This window comes from Echinops telfairi, unplaced genomic scaffold, assembly GCF_000313985.2.
Source record: "Echinops telfairi isolate 266 unplaced genomic scaffold, ASM31398v2 ScPeMD7_655;HRSCAF=1070, whole genome shotgun sequence".
NCBI classification, from domain to species: domain Eukaryota; kingdom Metazoa; phylum Chordata; class Mammalia; order Afrosoricida; family Tenrecidae; genus Echinops; species Echinops telfairi.
In genome coordinates this window covers 15,235,105-15,245,416 of record NW_022104553.1, presented here as the reverse complement: position 1 = coordinate 15,245,416, position 10,312 = coordinate 15,235,105, and the positions used below count along the sequence as shown (strand labels likewise).

Here is a 10,312-nt window from a genome sequence, read left to right as displayed (position 1 = left end):
CCTCATGCAGGCCTCGGCTTCTCCTCAACGCGCCTGACTTTCCCTCCGGACAGCAGGGTCGAGACCGCACCGCCACCAGGCGGTCTTGTACCCGCGGCGCTGGGACACTGAACTACAACTCCCAGAGAGCTGTGCGCGCGCTTCCGTTCGGCACAGTGTGTAGTCTAAGCCCGCCCGGAGCGCGGGGACCGAGGAGGCTGGGTTGTGGTTCCAGGGGTTCATCCTGCTCTTCTCAAGGTGGGTCCTACCCGCTGCCTGTCACTCACTGATCCTGCTTTAGGGCCTTTTGCCGCGCCGGCCAACTGTGGACTGTGGACTGAACGACTCCCAGAGGGGCGGGGGTGGGGGCGAGGGGGCTCTCAGAACTGTGGGTCCGATGCAGGCGGATGAGGATGCCGGTCACTGTTTCAGCCACATAGAGACCTGGTTGATGGAGAAATTCTGTTTATGTCTACAAGCGCTTGACAGAAGGTAATTTTGAGGTTTTCAAACTTCCCAAAACTACTTCAGAAAGTCAGTGGATAAAGAAGCAGGCTATCTACCCTAATCTATATGGCAAATTAATGGAATGCTTAACAGATTTGTTATGTGAGCAGAGGGCTTCCCCAGTTGTACCAAGGAACCAGGGTTCACAGAAAAGGGAAGCATGCTGTCACTCCCTCAAGATCGCAGGCTCCGTTGCTTATCTAAACAGCCATGCCTGCCCAGTTGGTTCTGTTCTTTTAAGCTTGCTGAATTTAAGTTTAAAAAGGAATTTTTCTGCAAGGGGCAATGAAGGGACCTGTTGTATTCTGGGTTTTTCTGCAAACCAAGTCTTAAGCAAGATCTGAAAACATACCACCTTTCCAAAATTTGACCAACAAGAAGGCTACCTCTATTTCCCCCTGTATCTGACCCAGTGTTGGTGCCCCAGGTGGTGGTGGTTGGAACCCTGAAGTTGGTTCCAACTCATAGCAACTTTAAGTACAAGAGATAGGAGTTACTGCCTGGTGCTGTCCCAGTTTCATGGTCATTGCTGTGAGTAATAGTAACATAGAGCTTGCCACCAGGTCAAATGCTCAAGAGAACCCCACTCTTTCTGGGCAGTGCTTCAGAAACATGAGATGAGAATGCAGCCACTGTGCTCAGCGAGGTTGACTAGAGAAATAAACCCAAGGACACTCATAAATGTATAAGAAAGAGTTTTATATCAAACAGTAATTGCATATTAAGAAAATATCCCAGTCCAGTCCACATCAAATCCTTAAGTCCAATTTTAGCCCATAAGTTTGATACTAGTCCATAAATCACTCTTCAGACTCACACAGGCACACGCAATGATGCAGAATGCAGGAAGATCACAGGTCTTGTGGATCCAATGGCTGTGGGCGCATCTCCAGGCCATCAGGGTGGCTCCATGTGGCTTGTCAACAGGAAGTGTAGCCCACCTTCAGGGAGAAGAGGAGGAAGTTCCCACAACCCCCATAAGAAGGCCACGCCCACAAGAAGGTGTCATCAGGCCATGACTTGACTGACAAGCTAGACTCCACCCCTACACTTACTTATCAAGTTAACATGAAATTGTGTAACTACCACACTACTCTTTCTTCTGTTGCTGTTATTAAGCAGTGCTCCTACTAATAGCAATCCACTGTACAACAAGAAGAAATGCTGCCCAGTCCTGCGCCAACCTCACAATGAATGTTCTTATGTTTCGACCCATTTTGCAGCCATGGTGTCAACCCATTTGTGAAAGGCCTTCCTTTTTTTCACTGACTCTCTACTTGAGCAAGCATGCTGTCCTTCTCTAGAGACTGCTTTCTCCTGCACGGTCTCAGTTCGAGAGCAAGTCTCGCACCCTTGCCTGTAAGGAGCGTTCTGACCATCCTGATTCTTCTCGACGTATTCCAGAGTTTATTAACCACACAATCAAATGCCTTGGCATAGTCAATAAAACACAAGTAAACAACGTTCTGGTATTCTCTGCTTTCACCCCAAATCCATCAGCCATCAGCAATGATAACCCTGGCTCCACATCCTCTTCTGAATCTTGCCTGAACCTCTGGCAGCTCCCAGTCAATGTACTGCTCCAGCCATTGTTTAATAATCTTAAGCAAAATTTTACCTGTGACATCAATGATATTCTTCTATTGAGCATTCTGTTGGGTCATCTTTCTTTGAAATTGGAAGAACTATAGATCTTCAGACAGTTAGCCAAGTGGCTGTCTTCCAGATTTCTGGGCATAAAAGAGTAATTGTTTCCAGTGCTTCCTCATGTTGTTGAAACATTTCCATTGGTATCCCATGAATTCCTGGAGGCTTAGTTTTGGCTAATGCTCTCAGTGCAGCTTGGACTTCCCTCAGCGCTGTTGTTTGTGGATCATATGCTACCTCTTGCAGTGGTTGAATGTGAACAAGTTCTTTTTTGGTACAGTGACTCTCTGCATTCCTCCCATCTTGTTTCGGTCCTTCCTGCATCATTCCATATTTTACCCACAGCATCTTTCAGTGTCACTACTCAAGGCTTGAATGTTTTCATTTGTTCTTTCAGGTTAAGATATGCTGAGCATGTTCATCCTTTATGGTTCTCTAACTCTAGGTCTCTGCATATTTCATCATCATCATCACACTTCTGCTCGAGCTGCCCTTGGAAATGTTGTGTCATCATCCCTTCCATTTGCTTTAGCTACTCTATGATCAAGAGTGAGTTTCAAGGTCTCTTCTAACATCCACTTTGATCTTTTCTTTCTCCTGTCTTTTTAATGACCTTTTGCTTATTTTCGTGAATGACATTCTTGATGTTCTCCCACAGCTCATCGTCTTCTGCCATTAGTGTTAATTTTTAAATCCGTTCTTGAGATGTTCTCAATATTCAGTGGGATAGCGGCCCCTGAACTTGCTTTAATTTTCTTTAGCTTCAACCTGAGCTTTTCATAGCGCGTGATGGGAGGGAGGAGCTGCGTCGAGTGACCGAAGGCTGAGCTCCGGTGACCGGAACCTGTTTCCTCGGTCCGTGTTCTGGGCGGGTTTGGACGGAACACGGAGTGTAACGGAGGAGCGCGCAATGCTCTCTGGGAGTTGTAGTTCGCTGCCTGACACGCGCTGGTCTGGATCCTGCCGTCTGGCAGATAAAGTCAGTCAAGTTGAGAAGTAAGGGCCGAGGGCAGCAGAGGCTTGGCCTCGCGCTAGAACTTGGAGCCTGGTTGCCTTGACCTCTGTGCCTACCCCGACACCGGGAGGAGTACAAGAACGGCCGGAAGCGAGCGCTGGCTCCTGGGAGTTGTAGTTCAGTATCCGCGCGCGCAGACGCAGACCCCGCAGGTGGTGACCTAGGCCTTTGTCGTGGCGGCGGGCGGGTAAGTGGGGTTTTCTGTGGATCCGAGCAGGTGGGGCCCGGCCGGGAGGTGGGCCAAACCGCGCAGGTCTCGCCGAACCTGTGTCTGCTCTGGGCGGGGGCCGCTGTCGTGCGACGTCCAGGGGACGGGGCCCAGTTAGGGGCTTCCAGGAGCTGAGGGGAGTGAGTGGGAGCGCCTGATCTCGGGTCAGGAAGAGGAACGAGCTGATCGAACTCCTGAAAGGCTGGAGCCAGCCTTGCCTGCATCCCTCCTGCCTGGGTGGGAGTGAGCGGGGTCGGGAAGGCATCTCCGGGGCCTGCACATCTTGTGGTTCTAACCTGTAGAGGAAGGAGAGACCAGGGACCCAAGATGTGTATCCGAGTGGACATGGGATCCAAATAGACTGTGAAACTCTTGTGTGCTAGGCGTGGCCCAAGCGCCATTAGTTCATTTATTTAGTGTACACCTCTGGGTGTCAGACCCTCGTTCTGGACCAAAGACCTGAGTGGAGATGCATCCTTGTACCGCCCACTGTGGAGCTGGACAGACGGCAGGAAACTCCAAAGCACATCTTTCAACAAGCTCCTCCACCAACCTGGAGCTGCAGGGTGGACCACAGGGTTAGGGTTCAGATGGGACCCACCGGTGTCTTGTAGGCAGGCTCATCAGGGGAAGGTTTGGAGAGAAAACAAGGAAGCACTTCCCATTTGGCCTGAGAGTTTTGCTGAGGGGTAGGGGGAATCAGCCGGGATGCACTGCTGGAAACCTCTGGGTGTGTGGTAGGCACCAAAATCCTGGGAAAGTTTCACTGCCTTTCAATTCTCGTTTTGCACCAACTGCTTGAAGCCCCCTCATAGAGGGTCTCCCCCTCCTCAGCAAGCAGCAGTCACTGTCCTTTTGCCACTGCTGTGCCCTGCCAGCCCTGTAGAGGCCACGTTGGACATGCTGTTTCCTTGACTCTTAACTGCTACCATCCCCCGTGGGCTGTAATCATTACAGAGAAAGCGATCTGGTGGCACAGTGATTAAGCACTCAGTTGCTAAACAAACGATTATCAGCTCCTCCAAAGAAAGCCCTGGTGATCTTTGAACTGTACAGATGAGCCCATTGTCAGTCACCCCCTTGGCTCCACTCATAACAACCCTGGAAGGGCAGAGCGAGCTGCCCCATCAGCTTTCCAAGACCGTAAATCCTTAAAGAAACAAAGTACCACCTCTTTCTCCCGCAGGGTGGCTGAAGATTCAAACCTCTTAAGAGCTAGACCAACCGAGCTCTTCCTGTAACGATTGGGGGTTGGGGGACGGACTCGTTGCCATCTCTTGGTGACCCTATAGGGCAGGGTAGCACTGCCCCTGTGAATTTCCAAGACTGTAACTCTTTATCGGGAGTAGAAAGCCCTGTCCTTCTCCCAAAGAGCAGCTGATGGTTCGAACTGCTTACCTTGCATTTCCCAGCCCTGTTGGTAACCATGACACCACCAGGCCCCCTTCCTTACGCAGGCAGAATGCCCCTCTTTCTCCTGTAGAGTAGCTCGTGGTTTCAAACAACTAACCCCTGTAACTCCTCTTGAAACTATTATCACCTTGGACACACTGTGGGGCTGTTCTACTCTGCCACACAGGGGCCCCTCGGAGTTGAAAGTCAGCTTTCCGGCACCCAACCACAGAAATATAACCAGTCCTTTTGCAGCACAATTGGGCAGGGTCAACAGCCAGCCTTTAGCTGGGACCCCCTGCCTTTCCCTAAAGGAACGGTTCACCTGGCTGGTACTGCTCAGGCAGGGCTGGGATCCCAGGGCTGTAGGATTTTCCATCATCATCATCATCATCATCATCATCATCACTCGAGAAAACTGGCTGTGCGACTAAGCTGTGCCCTTCCCATCCTCCCAGGCCTCCATTTCCTCACCTGTGGAATAGGGTAGGAGATGCCAAGGTCTCCTGGAACAACACCTGGATTTGTGTCAGGGGCATGAGTGGTGCTTCAGACGTGCCTGGCCGAGGTTTCCCTGCAGGTGCCTCACCCACATGGGGCTCGGAATCTGGTCCAGCCTCTCACCGCCTCTCTCCCTCAGGTGCCGCCGAGGAGCCAGAGCTGTTTTGTAAGAGGCCAAAGGAGGAGTAAATGCATCTTGGACTCCTGGCTGTCAGCAGCAAAGTGAGTACATCACTGGCCTCTTGCTTGGCCTCCAAAGGCCCTGACCTGTGGCCCTGCCGAGTAGCACATTCTCAGCCAGCTCCGTGTCCTCTCCAGATCTCCCATGTCATTTATGCTGACTGGCCTACCTGTGGGACAAGCCAACCCATGGATTGGTCACTAGAGCTTGAGGCGCTTTCAAGACTTGCTTGGCCACGCTGCTGGTGCGTACATTGTTTGAGCTGGAGGGTGGTGGATCCTGTCGCCTTGCATTGCTTGAGTTCACTAAGCTTCCAAGCTACTGACTTGCTGACCTACCCTGCTGCCTGCTGGCAGACACTGCCTGCCTTGCCCGAGGGAGGACGCCCTGCTTTCTGCTTCCTTGACCTTGGACACAGCAGCCACGTGAGTTGAAGGACTTCCAATGTATTAACTGTTCCACGAAAGTGAGTTGAACTGAGCCCTCTGTACTGCTGTGTGGACAAATTAGGTGTTATATTCTTTCTCGCTGTATAAATCTTTCCTCATATATATATATATATATAATCATAAGTGTCCTGGTTTTGTTTCTCTAGAGAACCCTGCCTAACACAGTGAACCGGGCAGTGTGGCATGCATCACACTGGCGGGAGTGACTGAGACTTTCTCAGACCTGGGTTCCCAGACCCCTGCTCTGCACCCAATCACTCTGCTGACACTGAGTCAGCTGCGAGGAGCCAGGTGTCCTTCCAGGTGCTGTTCCAGGCCCCATAGATGCAGGAGCCAGACTCCCCACCCCCACGGGGCTCCTGGTCCAAACAAAGATGTTAGAGTTGCCATCCAGCCAAGGCCCAACAACCGCAGGGTCCTTAGGCACAATTGTATGGCAATAGTATATAAAAGTTACGGTAAAGTCATAGACGATAGGAGAGGCAATAAAATAGTCAGACACATTTCATGGTAGCATGCTCACCTCAGCCCCTCCTGGTGGTCCACGTGAAGGTGGGAGAAGAGAGAGCATATTTCCAATCCAGCTTATATACATTTGGGGGATGTGCAAGCCCACCTGATTATAGGTAACCACATATGTAACAGGAAGGGGCTGTACAGTAGGCATAGGCACGCAGCAGGAAGGGGATGAGCTAAGAGTGTACACACAATAGGAAGGAGAGGCACTAGATCCACACGTGACAAGATGGGCGGAGCCTAGATTCAAGATGGCAGCTTAACCTTGGTCCTCCTTGAGTTGACTTGACCTGGTCTCTGGGCTCTCCTTCAGGGAAACGCTCCACTATCCTCGTCCTTCCCTGGGTGGGACAGACAACAGGGTCTGATTGCGCTGGATGGGTGATGCCCTCGGGGAGATGACCTCTGTGCAGCTGACCTCCAAGTGTATAGACCCGTGTCTTAATATGGGGAAACAACTTGGGGACCTTTCTGTAGCCCACAGAGGGCTGAGAATGAGGTCCCCAGGGCCAGTGCATGCAGACTGGGGCCTCAGCACGAGCTTCTGCCTCTGGTGGTCCGAGCAGCAGGAAGGCCCCGAGGGCCACACTTGTGACTCCCCTCGCTGTGCCTGTTTCCTCGTCGTCGTCCTCACCTCATGGGGTCACCAGCAACTCAGACAGGGTGGCACGTGCCATTGGCTGCCAGGCTCAGCATGCTCATCCTACCGACCACTCTGAGCACCTGCTGTGCGCTGGGAATCCACATTGACCACCGGGGTCTTACATGGCTTGCACCGGGCCTGAGGCAATTGGTGGCGATGGTGCCACCTGTTTTTGTATTTTTTTCTATTTTCACTGGCCCTGCAGCTGGACCCCCCAGAGGCCAGCACCATCTTTTTCACCGCCATCCCCGCCCGAGCCTGGCAGCTGCACCAGGATGGAGTCCACAATCCTGGGCCCTTGGTTGCCCTCGGCTGCTCGACAGGCAGGCCCCAGAGGGTCTGGGAGTTTCTCAGAGCAGGGCCCCAGGCCCCATCTGCGCCCAGTCACTCCGCTGGTGTCCGAGTTGGCTCCCAGACCTCTGCAGTAAAGCAAGTATAGCAATCCAGTGGGCCGCGCAGATTTGGGGTCCCCGGTGCGCGTGGAAGATTTGCTCACACGCACTGTCGCGTGCAGTGGCGTGGTGAAAACGTTGCACGGGTTCTGAGCATCACCAAAAGTGGCCCGGCACACACCAGGTGAGCACAGGCTGTGGGAAAATGGCCCCTTATTCCGCCCAGGTGGCCGCAGCCATTCCCTCTGTGACAGATGCAGCATCTGGAGAGTGGGGCACAGCACACTGCAGAGGGGTTTGTCTGTATACCCAGGCCTTGAGCTTCTGCCTGGGCTTCCTTTTCTGTGGTTGGTTTGGGTTTTGCTTGTAAAGAAGGCAGGGGATTTTACTGCCGGAAACTGGCTTGCTTGACCCTTGAAGGTCAACCGTGCACCAAGCCCCCTGGCAGAAATTGACAGCCCGAGGGTCCTTGGCCTCAGGTCCTGGGAGCTGCCGTCTCATCATGGGTCACGGTGGTGGCCGTTCGGAAGCAGACCCAGAGTGAACCTCCATCTGTTAGGGAAAGAGTAGCAGGCGGGATTCCTGGGCCTCAAGGTGAGAAGATGGGCCATACAGACACAGCCTGGCTGAGTCATGGCATCAGAATCAACTCGTGTCAGTGAGCTGTTTCGTTGGGCCTATCTCTGCCTGACCCATGCCGGACTCTGGCCACACCCTTCCTCACCCTTCTCCCTACTTAAGGGCATGTGCCTGTACCTGTGCCTCCATCTCTGCCTGCATCGTTGCACCTGATTGCCTGGGATCTGCAGGGCCTCGAGGTTTGCCCTGCTGGCAGCTCCTTCCCCACCACCAGGCCGTGGGCACCACAAAGGCAGGCACGTCTCTGGGTGCTGCGGCATGTGCAGCACCAAAACGTACCTTGTGCTCAGTTTAAAAAGACAAACCAAGCCCCTTGCTGCCCCATCAGTCAATTCCAACTTATAAGTCATTCTCACACTGCCATAAAATTGATTCTGATCAATAGCGACCCTGTAGGTAGGACCTGCCCTTTGGCTGTCTGAGACTGTCACCCATTAGGGGAGTAGAAAGCTAACTCTTTCTCCGGCAGAGCAGCTGTTGGTATTGAACCGCTGACCTTGCATTTAGCAGCCCAATGCACAGCCACACCCACTGGACTCTGGGTGCTCAGTCGTGCTGGATCAATAACGGCTGAGCAACACCTGTGGAATCTAGGAAATGGGTGAAAGAAAACGAAATGTCCCCAAGGGCCCTGGCAGCCGGACAGAGTACTGGGCACTGGGCCTCCCTTACGTGCACTGACTACTCTTGCCTAACGAAAGCCCTCTGAGGGGCTCCCTCATCTTAACATGTGAGGAGCCCCACACACAGGATGGTGAAGAGATGGACTGGGTTGGGCAGGGGAGGGGCCTGGGACTTGAAACCTGACCATCTGAGGCCAGTGCTGGGTGCGTCTATCAACACCCAGCTCTGCACACCTGATGCTGGTCTCCACTTTTCCTGAGAGGAATTGTAATGGAGGCAGATTCTGCAGAGGTTCAGGTTCTGCCAAGAGCAGAGGACCTGATGCCCCTCCTGTGGGGACAGTGACACGTGATGTCAGGGGTGACACATATTGACTTGGTCTGACCCTCCATATGCCTACCCCCCCTCCCCCCGCCCAGTGGACCTTGGCCACGCCCACTAGCTGCTGTCTGCACTGTTTCTATGAACATGAACATCCTGAGGGTGAACTTGCACCAGACTCTGATGTGGGAGCTTGTGTAATTGAAGGAAAGAAAGTAAGAGGCAGACAGAAGTTTTGGGGTGCTCACATGCATGGCATCAGGAACCAGGTCCGAGTGGGAGAGACAGAAAATGTATTTTTTCACCAACGAATCTAGTGTTGGGGCATGCAAGCCCCCCACGCCCAACCACAGACACTTACCCACATAACAAAGTGGGTAGTATATAAACCCTAGAGGTCCCTGAACTCATTGGGGGAGTAGCCTAACTCCAGTGCTGGGGGCAGGTAAGGGGCGTGACTGTCCCCTGAGCAGGGAGAGCAGTAGCACATGTCTGCCCCTACAGAGAAAGCTGCCGGCTGGATAGGAACTAGCCATGTGCTTGAAAGAGGGAACAGGAAGGTTGTGCTCTTCTGGGAGGATATTGTGGGGATTGTTTTTAATTAGGAGACTGGGACTGGGCCTCTTCTCCAACTCACAATTGTGAAGGCCTTCCTCTACTCAGAAGCCTAGCCTATCAGCCTTCCTCAAGCATGAGAATGAAGAATTTGTCCACATACACTCTCTGCCCAGTCCTGAGTGTCCCCCACTCTGATGCTCAGGAGCCATGAAAACCACAGAGCCCTAATGTGATTCAGGAAGGAAGCAGCCTCTTGTGGGAATGTGAGCGTATATCATGAACAGGGGACAGACTGATGTGTCCCATGCCAACGTCAAATCAGTCCCCTGCGACCTGCTGCTCAGTGTCCCCCTCTACCCACAATGTCATGTTCCCTGGGCCCACTCGCATTTGTTGCTTCTCTTCATCTCTTTTGTTCCAGCGCTTGCCTGCATTTTTTTACATCCAAGTAAGATTTATGTGGAAGTAGATTTCCAGGAAGGGGCCCTGGTGGCACAAAGGCTAGGAGCTCAGCTGCTAATTAAAAGGTTAGTTCAAACCCAGCCAGTGGCTCCACGGCAGAAAGACCTGGCAATTGGCTCCCCAAAAGACTAACCCATTGCTGTTGAGTTAGCCTGGGGGCAGCGCTGCTCTGCCCCGTGGATTGCCGTGAGTCCGTTTTCTTTTTTTTTTTAATCATTTTATTAGGGGCTCATACAACTCTTATCACAATCCATACACACATCAATTGTGTAAAGCGC

General features: G+C 52.5%; 1 protein-coding gene across 3 annotated transcripts in view; it reads left to right on the top strand.

Annotated features, from left to right (window-relative positions):
* The first annotated feature begins 152 nt into the window (after window positions 1-152).
* ZNF135 (zinc finger protein 135) overlaps window positions 153-10,312 on the top strand; it is a 15,338-nt gene continuing 5,178 nt past the window's right edge. Inside the window, exons 1-3 of one of the 3 annotated variants that reach the window (XR_006680271.1) lie at window positions 3,280-3,335; window positions 5,389-5,471; window positions 5,568-5,669. The gene's annotated coding sequence lies outside the window, so the exon portion shown is untranslated. Of the gene's footprint in view, window positions 238-3,279; window positions 3,336-5,388; window positions 5,472-5,567; window positions 5,670-10,312 lie in introns of those variants that run through there. The other 2 variants (XM_045292335.1, XM_045292334.1) reach the window with 2 other exon arrangements.